This window comes from Rana temporaria, chromosome 4 (assembly GCF_905171775.1).
Source record: "Rana temporaria chromosome 4, aRanTem1.1, whole genome shotgun sequence".
NCBI classification, from domain to species: domain Eukaryota; kingdom Metazoa; phylum Chordata; class Amphibia; order Anura; family Ranidae; genus Rana; species Rana temporaria.
Window position 1 is genome coordinate 464,680,693 of NC_053492.1, and position 10,236 is coordinate 464,690,928.

The window sequence follows — 10,236 nt, forward strand, 5'->3', positions numbered from 1 at the left end:
ACCTGGTGAACCCTCCCCCCAATACCTGGGGAAACCTCCCCCCCCCACCCCTCAATACCTGAGGAAACCTCCCCCCCACCCCTCAATACCTGGGGGAAACCTCCCCCCCACCCCTCAATACCTGGGGGAAACCTCCCCCCCCACCCCTCAATACCTGGGGGAAACCTCCCCCCCACCCCTCAATACCTGGGAAAACCTCCCCCTCCCCTCAATACCTGGGGAAACCTCCTCCCTCCCTGTGATACATTTGCCTATATGTCTCAGTTTACTGCTCCCTGCTAGCCATGTCTGTAGAGGTAGAAAGGAATTTCATGTGTGATTCATTCCTCTGACAGGTTATTGACGTGCTAATGTCCCCTCACTATTCTAAACGTTAATTGATCTATTGTGTTGTGTGAAGAAGACCTGTGTCTACCCTTAAAAGATGTGTATTGTATCATCAGGCTAAATGATTAGAGAAGTAGTATGTTAATTATTCTGATTGCTTCAGTGTATTAATTAACTCCCCTGATGTCTTTATCTATTCTAAAGAAATGTGTCTGCATGGTCGGCTCTGACTTGTCTCCTATAATCTGTATGGGAAACCCCACTGTGTGAGGGGGGGTGTTCCTAACAGGCTGTAACCACATATAAGCTGAGTTTTTGTGTCATTAAAAGTGTGTTGTTCCAGCAGTAAGCTTGTCTCATGTGTGGCTTTCTGGGCGACCCCAGGGATATTCCTCCTCGTGGAATATTGGGGTGATTTTCGTTATGGGAAGAAGGGAACGTTGACGGGGATATCATACCGATACCGTCACAATTGGTTGGTAGCAGCGGGATCTTCCCTTCTATTCCCCTTTACACCCGGATTCCAAGCAGACACTGGAAGAACTACTGGAAGTTCGTGGAAGGATTGCTAGCAACAAAACCAAGCGGGTCATCATAGCAGAATTAATGGAGCTAGACCAGGAGAACGTGATTGCAGCAATGCCAGCAGTACAAGAGATAGAGACACCAGTGATTCAGGAAGAGGAATCACCAGCCAACAAGCTAATGAGAGAGAAGCTAGCTTGGTTCGGCCCGAACCCAACGCCGGATGTGGTGCTGAAAGTGATGGACCTGTTAGCGAAGGAGGCTAAACAAATAAGAGACGCAGAGCTACAGAAGGATAAACAAATAAGAGACGCAGAGCTACAGTTAAAACTGGCAGCAGTCCAACCAGCAGCCGCACATTCTCCAAACAGTGAGTACAGCACAGCAGACGCAAGGAAGATTCCGTTTAGCGCTTTTAAAGCTTTTGATGAAAAGGTCTGTGAGATTGATAACTTCCTGGCGGATTTTGAGCGACAATGTAACCTGCACCGAATAGCTAGAAGAGAGTGGGTCGCAATATTGTCAGGCAAACTGTCAGGCAAAGCTTCTGATGCTTTCCGGACCGTGCCAGATCAAGATATCCATAGCTACGCCCGGGTTAAAGAAGCGCTCCTGGCTCGTTATGCAGTAACCCCAGAGTCCCACCGACAGAAGTTCAGGGACTCACGCAAAACCACGAAAGACTCTTATGCGGAATGGGCATGCCAGTTGTCCCGGTCGGCCTCTAACTGGGCTAACAGCAGCCAGGCCACCACCGCAGAGGACATTTTGCAACTAATGCTCCTGGAGCAATTTTACAATCACATCCAGACGGACGTCAAAGATTGGGTGAGAGATCGCAGGCCCATGACTCTACCAGAGGCCGCGAAGTTGGCGGATGAATATGCGGATACTCGCAAGACAAACCAGGTCACACCACGGGTACAACCTCCACCACAAACGGTGCCCTCACACCCACCAGCCGCTAGATACCAACCTCCTAACAGACCGATGACATCTAGCCCTCGCTATCCATGCCAGGAGGACAACGAACAACGCTGCTTCCGGTGCAAACAGTTGGGTCACTTCAAGCAGAATTGCCCCATGAATGACAACACCAGGTCAAATTGGTCTCAACCTGGGTACCGCCCACCAGCAGCAGCCCATTGTGTAGACTCGGCTTGGGATCCCCAGGAGCTGGGTCAGGAAGAACCATTGGGCACCCCTTACGAAGCCCTCATGGTACAATCTGTTATTACGGACAACAGGGAACACCATTGTCAGCTGGTCATGGGCGACAGCCATGAGCCGGAGGGGCCTTGGAGGGAGCTGGGCAGAAAGAGGCACCGCCAGCTACCCTCCAAGAAGAAGAGGTCCTGGAAGCCGTATAACCAGCGGACCTGGGAGGAGAAGAAGCGACTGGAGGAGATGGAATCGCAGCGGGCGCCCCAGATGCGGGCCGAGATGTTCGCCAAGGGCCCACCGGTGGCCCCTTACACCACCACCCAGTTCCTGATGATGAAGGACCACGTGGAGAGCCTGCAGGACATGAGCAAGCAGGATCTGATCCGTGAGTACATAGAGCTGGAGGAGTGCATAAGCCGCATGGAGGAGGAGAACAACCACCTGAGGTCACAGCGGACTGACCCCCCCAGGCTCCATGAACTGGAGATGGAGCTGGAGAAGCTCAAAGAGGAGAACCGGCGGCTGCGGAGGGAGAAGGGGGTGGCTGACCTTATGGGGCTCTGAGTCCCCTCCCCCCCCCCCCCCCGGACTCTGAGCACCAGTGCTACAGCATTTCAACAAATATAACTTTTTCTTTTTATGAATCTCCTGTGATTGTCACTTCAGAGCCATAACCTGCCCCTCCCATAGCGGGACACCTAGACGGCGGCGCACAGACCCATTCGCCGTCTTCACACTGACTTCTGGTGACTTTGCAGATCGCACAAAGACTTGGGGACTGAACGGCGTGTGATCTGACGACCCGGTGACATACCTGAGTCTGAAGCAGTTGTCAAGGGAGGTCAGTCATGCCAATGGAGTTAACCTCGGACTAATAGCTCTGAACCCGTCAACCCTACTGGACCAGGGAAGGTCCAACCGGGTTTGCCGGAGCAGGGAGCAAAAGGGGGGCCATTGTGATACATTTGCCTATATGTCTCAGTTTACTGCTCCCTGCTAGCCATGTCTGTAGAGGTAGAAAGGAATTTCATGTGTGATTCATTCCTCTGACAGGTTATTGACGTGCTAATGTCCCCTCACTATTCTAAACGTTAATTGATCTATTGTGTTGTGTGAAGAAGATCTGTGTTTACCCTTAAAAGATGTGTATTGTATAATCAGGCTAAATGATTAGAGAAGTAGTATGTTAATTATTCTGATTGCTTCAGTGTAGTAATTAACTCCCCTGATGTCTTTATCTAAAGAAATGTGTCTGCATGGTCGGCTCCGACTTGTCTCCTATAATCTGTATGGGAAACCCCACTGTGTGAGGGGGGGCGTTCCTAACAGGTTGCAACCACATATAAGCTGAGTTTTTGTGTCATTAAAGTGGCTTTTTCTAGCAGTAAGCTTGTCTCATGTGTGGCTTTCTGGGCGATTCCAGGGATATCCCTCCTCGTGGAATATTGGGGTGATTTTCGTTATGGGAAGAAGGGAACGTTGACGGGGCTATCATACCGATACCGTCACAATTGGTCCAAACCTCTATACCTGGGGAAACCTCCTCCCTCCCCACCCCTCAATACCTGGGGAAAACCTCCCCCTCCCCACCCCTCAATACCTGGGGAAACCTCCCCCTCCCCACCCCTCAATACCTGGGGAAACCTCCCCCTCCCCACCCCTCAATACCTGGGGCAACCTCCCCCTCCCCACCCCTCAATACCTGGGGCAACCTCCCCCTCCCACCCCTCAATACCTGGGGCAACCTCCCCACCCCACCCCTCAATACCTGGGTAAACCTCCCCCACCCCTCAATACCTGGGGAAACCTCCCCACCCCTCAATACCTGGGGAACCCTCCCCCCCACCCCTCAATACCTGGGGAAACCTCCCCCCCACCCCTCAATACCTGGGGAAACCTCCCCCTCCACCCCTCAATACCTGAGGAAACCTCCCCCCCACCCCTCAATACCTGGGGAAACCTCCCCCCCACCCCTCAATACCTGGGGAAACCTCCCCCCCCCTCAATACCTGGGGAAACCTCCCCCACCCCTCAATATCTGGGGAAACCTCCCCCCCACCCTTCAATACCTGGGGAAACCTCCCCCCCACCCTTCAATACCTGGGGAAACCCCCCCCCCCCACCCCTCAATACCTGAGGAAACCTCCCCCCCACCCCTCAATACCTGAGGAAACCTCTTCCCCACCCCTCAATACCTGGGGGAAACCTCCCCCCACCCCTCAATACCTGGGGAAACCCCCCCACCCCTCAATACCTGGGGGAAACCTCCCCCCCCACCCTCAATACCTGGAGGAAACCTCCCCCCCACCCTCAATACCTGGGGGAAACCTCCCCCCCACCCCTCAATACTTGGGGAAACCTCCCCCCCACCCCTCAATACCTGGGGAAACCTCCCCACCCCTCAATACCTGGGGAAACCTCCTCCCTCCCCACCCCTCAATACCTGGGGAAACCTCCCCACCCCTCAATACCTGGGGAAACCTCCCCACCCCTCAATACCTGAGGAAACCTCCCCCCCACCCCTCAATACCTGGGGAAACCCCCCCCACCCCTCAATACCTGAGGAAACCTCCCCCCCACCCCTCAATACCACAGCCACCTCTCTCTGTACCCCCCTCCTCTACAGCCATCTCTCTGTACCCCCCCCGCCCCCTCCTCCACAGCCACCTCTCTGAACCCCCCCCTCCTCCACAGCCACCTCTCTCTGTACCCGCCTCCTCCACAGCCACCTCTCTCTGTACCCGCCTCCTCCACAGCCATGTGTTGTGGAGAGGGTGGATGGTGCTAGGCGTGGGTGGGCATGCGTTGTGGAGAGGGGTGGGTGGGGATGCATTGTGGAGTGGGATGGATGGTGCTTGGCGTGGGTGGTGATGCGTTGTGGTGATGCGTTCTGGAGAGGGGTGGGTGGTAATGCGTTGTGGAGTGGGATGGATGGTGCTTGGCGTGGGTGGTGATGCGTTGTGGTGATGCGTTCTGGAGAGGGGTGGGTGGTAATGCATTGTGGAGTGGGATGGATGGTGCTGGGTGTGGGTGGGGATGTGTTGTGGAAAGGGATAGATCGTACAGGGGATGCGTTAGAGAGGGATAGATGGTGCTGGGTGGGGATGAAGATGATTGTGTTGCATTGTGAAGATGGATGAGGATGACTCTGTGGGGATGAGAGTTACATTGTGAAGAGGATCTCCACAATGTAACTCTCATATACACCCAGAGTCATCCACATCCATGTTCTCAATGCCAGCCTGTCAACCTCAGCCAGGTTTTCCTTTAAACAGGAGTTTAAATAAAGTCTGCAGGGGGGGGGGGGGCACAGTAACACACACAATTTCTGTGACTTACCCTCCATCCATGCTGCTTCCTGGTATTTATACAATAACATCATTAGCATGTGACAAGCCCGAGCCTCTGCTGCCTGACTAGTACCTCGACCCCAGCAGGAGATCGTGGCCAGCACTATCTAAGCTTCTCTTCCTTCCCTGCTGAAGGGAGCATGCTGGCTGCTTGTAATTTTTTTTTGTGATGGACGCTGATGAGCTGACCAGCCAATCTGCATGCACATGATAGGGCTAGGTGCATGCAGATTGGCTGGTCAGCTCATCAGCGTCCATCACAAAAAAAAATTACAAGCAGCCAGCATGCTCCCTTCAGCAGGGAAGGAAGAGAAGCTTAGATAGTGCTGGCCACGATCTCCTGCTGGGGTCGAGGTACTAGTCAGGCAGCAGAGGCTCGGGCTTGTCACATGCTAATGATGTTATTGTTCTTCTGCTACAGCTCTCCGGGGGAGGGGGGCGGGGCAGTGCGGTGCCAGTGAAACTTTTTCTCCCTCCCTTCTCCTCTACAGTGGCCGGCTGCCGCGCAGGTGAATGATTAATTTCACATGCTGCGGGAGCGGGGCCCTGGTCAGTACTGCTGGCGGCCACGAATCGGCCTGACTTCCACAATAATCGGCCGATGCCGATTTGTTAAAAATGGCCAAATATCGGCCGATATATCGGCCGACCTCTAGTTACCATGGTAACATTGTACTACTCTGGGGAAGCAATGACATTCATTCATTCCTTGTTATATGCAAGCATTTTACAGAATGAAATCGATTCATTCAGTTTGTTTTTTTGTTGTGATTTGCGTGATTGGCCCAGTTTGTACCACGTGATCAATGTAACCAATTACAACTAGCAACACAATTGTACACAATGAATGGCTTGAAAGGAAGCCAACCTTTTTTTACAACTGTCATGTGACCTGCTCTGATACAGCAGTCCTTTTGAGGAATTTTGAATTCAATTTTGAATTAAAAAGTAGTCAATAAATTAACCACTTCCTTACTGGGCACTTAAACCCCCTTCCTGCCCAGAGGACTTTTTGCGATTCGGCACTGCGTCGCTTTAACTGACAATTGCGCGGTCGTGCGACGTGGCTCCCAAACAAAATTGACGTCCTTTTTTACCCACAAATAGAGCTTTCTTTTGGTGGTATTTGATCACCTCTGCGGGTTTTTATTTTTTGCGCTATAAACAAAAATAGAGCAACAATTTTGAAAAAAAAAAAATAATTGTACTTGTTGCTATAATAAATAGCTCAATTTTTTTTTTTTTTTTTTTTTATCCTCAGTCTAAGCCGATACGTTTTCTACATATTTTTTGTAAAAAAAAAAACAATCGCAATAAGCGACTGGTTTGCGCAAAAGTTATAGCGCCTACAAAATAAGGGAAATATTTTTTTTTGTTTTTACCAGTAATGGCGGCGATCTGCGATTTTTTTATTGCGACTGCGACATTATGGCGGACACATCGGACACTTTTGACACATTTTTGGCACCATTCACATTTGTACTGCAATCAGTGCTATAAATATGCACTAATTACTGTATAAATGTGACTGGCAGGGAAGGGGTTAACACTAGGGGGTGAGGAAGGGGTTAAATGTGTGTCCTATATAGTGTTCTAACTGTGTGGGGGGGGGGGTGACTGGGGGGTGACCGATCTGTGTCTCTATGTACAAGAGACACAGATCGGTCTCCTCTCTCCCTGACAGCACCGCTGTCTGTGAGAGTGCCGGCAATGAGAAATGATCTCATATGTAAACATATGAGATCATCTCTCATTGGCCGCACAGATCGCCTAGCAAACGGCCACTCCGATTGGCCGTTCACGGCGATCTGTGATTGGCTGTGTCCAAGGGACACGGGCAGCACAGAAGTTCCCCGCTGCGCGCTCGGGAGCGCGGAAAGGGGCGGACGTCAATTGACGGCGCCTCAGAGAAGTAGAACCACCCTGCGGCCGTCAATAGTCGTACGGCCGTCGGGAAGTGGTTAAATAGTTGATCAGATAATGAGATTACATGGTGGAAACAGATGCGATTGATACTTGTGTAGCACCCTCTAGTGTGCCGGAATAGGTTAACCACTTCAATACCGGGAACTTACACCCCCTTCCTGCCCAAGCCAAGCCAAGCTCTTAGCGCTGTCACTGTTTAAATGACAATTGCGCGGTCATGCTACACTGTACCCAAACAGAATTTTTATCATTTTTTCCCCCAACAAATAGAGCTTTCTTTTGGTGGTATTTGAACCTCTGCGGTTTTTATTTTTTGCCAAACAGATTTTTTTTTTTTAAATACGTTTTTCTTTTGTTTCTGTTATAAAATGTTGGAAATAAGTATGTTTTCTCCTTCATTGATGGGGCACTGATAAGGTGGCACTGATGGGCATTGATAGGCAGCACTGGGCACTCATGGGTGGCACTGGTAGGCATTGATAGGCGACACTGGGCACTGATCCGTGGCACTGATGGGCATTACTGATGGCACTGGCAGGCATTGGGGATGGGCACTGATTGGCAGCTGCTTGGGCGCTGATTGGCATTTTCATGGTGGTCTAGGGGGCATATTTGGTGGTCCAGTTTGATGGTAATTAGTGATGTCCCGGTACCGATACTACCGATACCAAGCATTGCCCCGAGTACTTGTACTCGGGGAAATGCTCCGATGCCTCAGCCGATACCTGGGCAGGCAGGGGAGTTGCAAGTCTTCTCCCCCCGTGCTGTCTTTCCCCCGTGCTCCGTGCTGTCTTTCCCCCGTGCTCCGTGCTGTCTTTCCCCCGTGCTCCGTGCTGTCTTTCCCCCGTGCTCCGTGCTGTCTTTCCCCCGTGCTCCGTGCTGTGCTGTCTTTCCCCCGTGTTCCGTGCTGTGCTGTCTTTCCCCCGTGTTCCGTGCTGTGCTCTCTTTCCCCCGTGTTCCGTGCTGTGCTCTCTTTCCCCCGTGTTCCGTGCTGTGCTCTCTTTCCCCCGTGTTCCGTGCTGTGCTCTCTTTCCCCCGTGTTCCGTGCTGTGCTCTCTTTTCCCCCGTGTTCCGTGCTGTCCTCCCCCCCCCGTGTTCCGTGCTGTCCTCTCTCCCCCCTCAATTTGTCATGATGGAGAGCGGAGGTAGGAGCCGCACTGGCACTGATGGGCATTACTGATGGCACTGCCAGGCATTGGGGATGGGCACTGATTGGTAGCTGCCTGGGCGCTGATTGGCATTTTCATGGTGGTCTAGGGGGCATATATGGTGGTCCAGTTTGATGGTAATTAGGGATGTACCGATACCAAGCATTTCCCCGAGTACTTGTACTCGGGGGAAATGCTTCGCTGCCTCAGCCGATACCTGGGCAGGCAGGGGAGTTGCAAGTCTTCTCCCCCCGTGCTGTCTTTCCCCCATGCTCCGTGCTGTCTTTCCCCCATGCTCCGTGCTGTCTTTCCCCCGTGTTCCGTGCTGTGCTCTTTCCCCCGTGTTCCGTGCTGTGCTCTCTTTCCCCCGTGTTCCGTGCTGTGCTCTTTCCCCCGTGTTCCGTGCTGTGCGCTCTTTCCCCCGTGTTCCGTGCTGTGCTCTCTTTCCCCCGTGTTCCGTGCTGTGCTCTCTTTCCCCCGTGTTCCGTGCTGTGCTCTCTTTCCCCCGTGTTCCGTGCTGTGCTCTCTTTCCCCCGTGTTCCGTGCTGTGCTCTCTTTCCCCCGTGTTCCGTGCTGTGCTCTCTTTCCCCCGTGTTCCGTGCTGTGCTCTTTTTCACCCGTGTTCCGTGCTGTGCTCTCTTTCCCCCGTGCTGTGCTATTTCCCCCGCGTTCCGTGCTGTGCTCTCTTTCCCCCGCGTTCCGTGCTGTGCTCTCTTTCCCCCTCGTTCCGTGCTGTGCTCTCTTTCCCTACCTGGGCAGGCAGGGGAGTTGCAAGTCTTCTCCCCCCGTGCTGTCTTTCCCCCATGCTCCGTGCTGTCTTTCCCCCGTGTTCCGTGCTGTGCTCTTTCCCCCGTGTTCCGTGCTGTGCTCTCTTTCCCCCGTGTTCCGTGCTGTGCTCTTTCCCCCGTGTTCCGTGCTGTGCGCTCTTTCCCCCGTGTTCCGTGCTGTGCTCTCTTCCCCCCGTGTTCCGTGCTGTGCTCTCTTTCCCCCGTGTTCCGTGCTGTGCTCTCTTTCCCCCGTGTTCCGTGCTGTGCTCTCTTTCCCCCGTGTTCCGTGCTGTGCTCTCTTTCCCCCGTGTTCCGTGCTGTGCTCTCTTTCCCCCGTGTTCCGTGCTGTGCTCTTTTTCCCCCGTGTTCCGTGCTGTGCTCTCTTTCCCCCGTGCTGTGCTATTTCCCCCGCGTTCCGTGCTGTGCTCTCTTTCCCCCGCGTTCCGTGCTGTGCTCTCTTTCCCCCTCGTTCCGTGCTGTGCTCTCTTTCCCTACCTGGGCAGGCAGGGGAGTTGCAAGTCTTCTCCCCCCGTGCTGTCTTTCCCCCATGCTCCGTGCTGTCTTTCCCCCATGCTCCGTGCTGTCTTTCCCCCGTGTTCCGTGCTGTGCTCTCTTTCCCCCGTGTTCCGTGCTGTGCTCTCTTACCCCCGTGTTCCGTGCTGTGCTCTTTCCCCCGTGTTCCGTGCTGTGCGCTCTTTCCCCCGTGTTCCGTGCTGTGCTCTCTTCCCCCCGTGTTCCGTGCTGTGCTCTCTTTCCCCCGTGTTCCGTGCTGTGCTCTCTTTCCCCCGTGTTCCGTGCTGTGCTCTCTTTCCCCCGTGTTCCGTGCTGTGCTCTCTTTCCCCCGTGTTCCGTGCTGTGCTCTCTTTCCCCCGTGTTCCGTGCTGTGCTCTCTTTCCCCCGTGTTCCGTGCTGTGCTCTTTTTCACCCGTGTTCCGTGCTGTGCTCTCTTTCCCCCGTGCTGTGCTATTTCCCCCGCGTTCCGTGCTGTGCTCTCTTTCCCCCGCGTTCCGTGCTGTGCTCTCTTTCCCC